Genomic DNA, 6,000 nt, shown 5'->3' on the forward strand with positions numbered 1-6,000 from the left:
AGACATTGCAACAGTGAGTGTGGAGGAGCGAAGCTGCTCATCTTGGGAGGGGGTAGGGGGGGTTGGGGGGTTGGGAGGTGGGGTATAGGGGTGGGGGTAGGGGTGGGGTGAGGGTGTGCTTCCCCAGGGAGAGTACAAGGAGCTATGCACAGAATAGTCCCCTTTAGGGACATGTCCCACTGACAACGTTCTAGCCACCTCCCAATAGCCTGGTAAATTATGATCTAGCCATGGATTGACCCACTGGGGAGCAAGATTTTGTATTGTTTTATTGGGATGCATGAACTTTTGTAGGGCATGTAGAGCCCAACCAGAGCAGAAACTGGGGCCTTGGGAGGGTCATTCTGGGATGTGTTGAAGGTTAGTCTGCTCTGCCCAAATGAGCAGACTCACATAACCCAAACTGTTTGTAACCTGGCCTAAAACCTTGTTTCTGTCTGACCAATAAAAGGCCAACACACCTGGGCAGGGCAAATGGGATAGGTAGGCATGGCTAAGATTCCAGGGCTTTTGGGAGAGAGACTAGAAGAGACAGGAGGGGCCAGCACCATGGGTTAGGTGGAGGAAGAAACGCATGGCCAGGATGGATGGAAGATCCGGCCCAGATAAAGAGCATTAGCAAGTATTTGGAATTATGGCTGGGAGGTAACTTGATAGAAATTATTAGAAGCAGATGGCATGAGACTAGGACAGGGTATGGGCTACCTGCCCCAATATGGAAGCTAGTTTAGGGGATTAATATCTGCCCTGCCCCAGGTTAACTCAGGCTATTTAAAATATAACAGGTGTCTGTGTCTTCATTGATTGCTAGTAGGTTAGAAAATATCACCATAATAATAATAATTATGGCTAATAATAAACATTAGGCCCTACTTATAAATTAACCACAACAGGCATGTGACTAACCTGACTGCTAACCCCACTCTGGCCATCATCAGCAATCACCTATGATGAAGGAGAAATGCCCAGTCACTCATGAGTACTACTAAGTCACTGTAGTACTTAACTGAAACACTGATACTTAGAAACTTCCAGAAGGAATTAGAAAAGGTGCGGTTCACATTACTTGGAAGTCTTCCTGGATGTCATCAGCAGGTCAGGATGCTTCCTGAGGTGGACGGCAAGATGGAGAGGCAACAGAGCTCAGAGCAGGGAAAACTGTCAGTGTCCTCAGCGTCTTCTTCCATTTGTGCCGTCAGTCCTTATGGCTCATGTCCCAGCTCTGGATCCTGAGAAACCACTGAGACATAGTTTTGATTGAATCATAAATAGTGTTCAGGGAAACTAAAAAGCATTTCTACCATGCATGCACTGGTTTTAAGTTGCAGCTGGAGTCCAAGACCATTAAATCAAAAGGCAATGTGTCTCTTAGAATAGATAGAATAACGATCCGCCACGTTAGAGTTGGAAATATGGAATTCAAGACCAGCGTCCCGATTCCCGTTCTCCCTCTTATTGCAGGCAGGAAGCCCAATTGCTCTCTGAACAGCTCATTCTCATGTCGGGTGTACAAAGTGCCTGGGGACAGGGGTGAGCGGTTGAGGCTGATTTGAATCTCATCGTTCATCCATTTTGGAAAGAGATCTGCAGAAACAGTGTTTGTAGGCATCGAGTTATTACGTAACCTAAGTGCTGATTTCTGTACCTTGACCCTCAGACTGTTTATAAGCTTTGTTCTGAGAATTTACTGTCTAAATGTTGTGTAAACTCCGCTCTCCAACTCTCCCCCTGATATGTCAATAAAGCAGCTTACAGCCAATCGCCGAGCAGGGGAGAGAAGAGGGCTGGACTTCCTGCCAGCCGGCAGGGAGGAGTTAGGAGACGAAGCACGGGATTGAGCCATGGGTAGAGGTCCAAGGAGGATCAGGAGGAAAGAACTGAAGCCCAGGAAAGCTACAAAGTGCAAGTATTTCTGGGATGTTTGCTGAGAGTAAGACAAAATAGCGTAGAGAGTTAAGAACAGACTTAAACAGCTCAGATTGTGTTGTGAAGCCCTGTGTTAGAAAAGAGTCTCAATTATTTGTGTGATAGCCGGGTTACGAAATAAGGGGCCAGGAGGGCAGCAACATAGCCTACGGTGCGGGGAGCCTCAAATCCGTGGGCCAGCAGTAAAGCAAGGAGAACAGACTAGAGACCACGTGCCTGGCTCGGAACCCTGGCTGAGGACCTTGAGATTGTTTCCTTTACCTCTCTGTTCCTCAGCGGCCTTTGTTGAGAGGACTGACAATAGTATCTGCTGTGCGGGCTGGAGAGATGGCTCAGTGGTTAAGAGCACCACCTGCTCCTTCCAAAGGTCCCGGGTTCAATTCCCAGCAACCACATGGTAGTAACCACCTGTAATGTCATGTGATGCCCTCTTCTGGCCTGCGGGTGTGCATGCAGGCAGAACACTGTATAGATAATAAATAAATCTTTTTTTTTTTAAAGTGTCTGCTGTGGTGTATTAGGGTAGTGGAAGGGGGGAGGTGTCAAGCTGGCTCAGCTGGTGAACACACTTGCAGCCAAGCCTGCCAGCCAAGTGTGATGCCAGGACCCATACAGTGAAAAGAGAGAACCAACTCCCAAGAACTGTCCTCTGACCTCCACAAGCATGCTACAGCGCACATAAGCATGTACACACACACACACATGCACGCACGCACGCACGCACGCACGTGCATGTAATATTTTTTTTTAAGTTCTGTGAAATCAAGAGTATGCCTGCACCATGGAAAGTCTATGTATATTCAAATACAATCCATCTCTCTGATTGCCTCAGACTCGATTCACTAAGAGAATGTTCTGGAGTGGAGCAATTCTCTCCTGGGCCAGGCTGTAACTCAGCAGCAGGGACTGGAGAGAGAGAGAGAGGTAGGGTTCTCAGCAGCACGCGGCAGGGCCACAGTGCACTGTTTCTTAAGTACATCCTCAGCTGTGTAGCTAGGAGTCACCAGGCTGGGCTGTTATGTGTGAACTGTGCCTTGCTGTGCGCATACCACTTTCCCCAAAGGAGTGCTTGGGAAGTCCGTGAGCCTGCCTGCTCTGTCAGCTCAGAAAAACAATGCCTGCTCCAGGCTCAGTTTTCTCAACTGTCGTCATATAAAGATGCTGGGTCAGGAGGACCGCAGTGCCTGCTCTAAGCATACAGGGCTGAAAGATCGCTGCACTCCTCAGAACAACCTTATGAAACAATGCCTATGATGTCACCAGGGCTCAGAGACTTTAAATTACTTACCTAGGAGTGTGTCGTGCCAGATGTACAGCACTCTTAGCCGGGACAGACAGCAGCACCCTGAGCTAGAATGCCCACAATTACTTGTGGAGTTTGCGGATGTCAAGGGGAAATCGCAAACCAGTTTGTTTGTCTCTGAGCTCTGCCTCTCACCCCTTCCTCCTCTCCCCTTGCCTGGCCTCTCAGTGCCCACTCAGTCTTGCTAAGAGCTTGACACTCTCTCAGTGGCAAGAGAAGCTGTTCTTCAAGGGCATTTCATCAGCAACGACAGATAAAAGCCTGCCCACACTTCTATCAGGTAAACCCACTCAGGACAAGCCCTTGAAGGGCTTGATGACACACAAGCGGAGGTGTCCTGGCCCCTGATGTGAGGGGCTTAGTGGCTGTGGGAGGGTTGGGGGAGGGCAGACTGGCAAGAAATCTGGCTAGCTCCAAGACATCAAGGTCAAAGTCATCCTCAGCCGGGGAAGGGTTAGCAAGCCACTTTTGGCTGCTCTAGAGGGGCTATGTTTTGTATGGGCAGGGCCACAGCTCCCCGATCCATCTCAAAATAAAGAAATGTTTATTTCTCTCTAGCAGCTCAGAAATGAGAGCAGGGTGGGAGTGGGGGGTTGGGGGGGAGGAGGGGGAGGGGCAGACGAGTCTGCCTAGTGCCTGCCATATGCCGGCACTTCCTATGTTATTTTATTTCACACCCAAAGGAACCAGAGTGGCTGATGCCCTAGTAGAGTCAAGGAAGAGGGAGCGAACAAGCTAGCAGGAAATGGCTTTTGAGGAAACCATGCGGGTCCACTGGCCTCTCGTCATTTTAAAGGCCTGCAACTGCTCTCAAGGGGCTGGGGGAACGTGGCGTTGCTGGGTGTCCACTGAGCTGTGGAGTCGGGGTGCAAGTATAGACAGCCTCTTCCCACAGAGTCCCACCAGGTGCTGTGGGCAGTCCAACTCGGGTGTTGCTTCCACACAGTGCCCAAGGGGACAATCTAAATGAAAGTCAGGACTAGGCAGGGCGCTTCCGGATCCACAGCCACAGGCAAGCGGCCTTCTCGGCAATGCTCCAGAGAGGAATGAGGACCTAAGGGAGAGCTAGGACCTTTCATCCGTCCCTGGGGACTTCCCAAGAGCTGATACCCTCAGTCCACAAGATTCAAGTTTCTGCATGAGTGGACTTGGAGAGGGGCCTAACAAGCCGCTGCATGCTCTGCCATGAACCCGCCCTCAGGTGTCCTTCTACCCAGCTGGTCCCTCAGCCCTTCCTTCCCCCGGCTCCAGTCTTTCCTCATTTTTTCTCACCAGTTTCCTGCTTCTGGTGACTACCTGGGAGCGCCTGTCAAGCCAGTGGAGAAGCCTTAGTCTTGGTGCAGAAAGCACAAGGCGGGCACTGCTGTGTGAGCAAGGGAATCCAAAGAAGTAGTTTGATTGGAGGAACAAGCGTGAGCGAAGGTGGAGATGAGAGGTCCTCACTGCCCCGCTGTGCTTGGAGCAGTAAGCATTTCCTGCCGTGGGGGCATCTCAGGGAGGGCGTGATATGGGGAGTGCACTTCCCAAAGTGACACAGCATAGAGTATTTGTGTACAGGAGTGAAGGCATTTGTGCTTTTCTAGAGGTAGTGACCCACCCAACCCCCAACCCATTCCACAGAATGCTGGTGCTCAGAGATGCTAGCCCCAGTCCTAAACTTGAGAAGCACCAATGTGGCAGTGGCTTCACGAGGTGGGGAGGTGCCATGGGAGAGACCACCCCACCCACAACCGTACAGCAAAGCACCCAGAACACACCTGTGCTGGCTAGTTTTTACGTCAACTTGACACAGCTGGAGTCACCAAAGAGGAGGGAGCCTCAACAAAGCAAATTCCTTTCTAAGCTTGGGCTGCAGGCAAGCCTGTAGGGCATTTTCTCAATTAGTAAATGATGTAGGAGGGTCCAGCCCATTGTGAGCGGTGTCATCCCTAGGCTGGTGGTCCTGAGTTCTATAAAAAAGTAGGCTGAGCAAGCTATGGGGAGCAAGCCCAGTAAGCAGCAGCCTCCATGGCCTCCGCATCAGCTCCTGCCTACAGGTTCCTGCTCTGCTCCACTTCCTGTCCTGACTTCCTTCAAGAGGTGAACAGTGGTGTGGAGGGATAAGCCAAATAAACCCTTTCCTGCCCAATTTACTCTTGGCCGTAGTGTTTCATCACAATAAGAAACCCAAACTAAGACATCACCCAAACTGGTTTTTTTTTTTTTAACCACAAATCCCCATGTTTCAAGGAATGTCTTTATTCGGAGGAGGTGCTTTGCACAGTCCACAGAATGATAGCTCTGTTCTCTGTTTGGGATATAGAGAGTTCCCTCAGGTGACACTTCTAGGAAAAAACAACAGTAGGACTGTAACATCATTGAATTGGAGGCTTATAAATATCCAGCAGAAAAAACCCACTGGGGGAGGGGGAGGTGGTTAGTCGGTTCCCAGCTGAGCTTTCTGTCCATGGCTGGACTTCCCACTACAGACATGTTCATACGGTGGGATAATCAGTAATAACACTGTTGCCTTCCGGCTACCCTTGAGATCGCAGTGTTTTTTATTCTCGGGCTGTTTTGCTTTCTCTCCCTTTCCTATCACAGTGAGGCTGGTGCATCCCCAGACTTTGGGGGCACTTCTGAGACAACCAGGCTTGGGTCTGAAATGGGGGAGGGACAACTCTGCTTCCAGAATCAGCTTCAGAGTGAGATCAAACAGCACACGGACATTTAGCAGTGTAATGTTTATTACGTACATCTGAATTTCTTTTCCTCTTGCTGGAACAGCAAGC

At 50.0% G+C, this 6,000-nt stretch overlaps 1 long non-coding RNA gene across 2 annotated transcripts in view; it reads right to left on the reverse strand.

Moving 5' to 3' along the window:
* The window catches only part of LOC311592998, a 13,404-nt gene extending 8,284 nt beyond the window's left edge, over window positions 1-5,120 (reverse strand). Inside the window, exons 1-2 of one of the 2 annotated variants that reach the window (XR_014777558.1) lie at window positions 4,987-5,120; window positions 1,067-1,240 (exon numbers count right to left, since the gene is read on the reverse strand). This is a non-coding gene — a long non-coding RNA (uncharacterized lncRNA). Of the gene's footprint in view, window positions 1-1,066; window positions 1,241-4,501; window positions 4,605-4,986 lie in introns of those variants that run through there. The other variant, XR_014777559.1, reaches the window with a different exon arrangement.
* Between the last annotated feature and the right edge of the window lie 880 nt (window positions 5,121-6,000).

This window comes from Acomys minous (assembly GCF_964271855.1).
Source record: "Acomys minous genome assembly, chromosome: 2".
Classification (NCBI taxonomy): Eukaryota; Metazoa; Chordata; class Mammalia; order Rodentia; family Muridae; genus Acomys; species Acomys minous.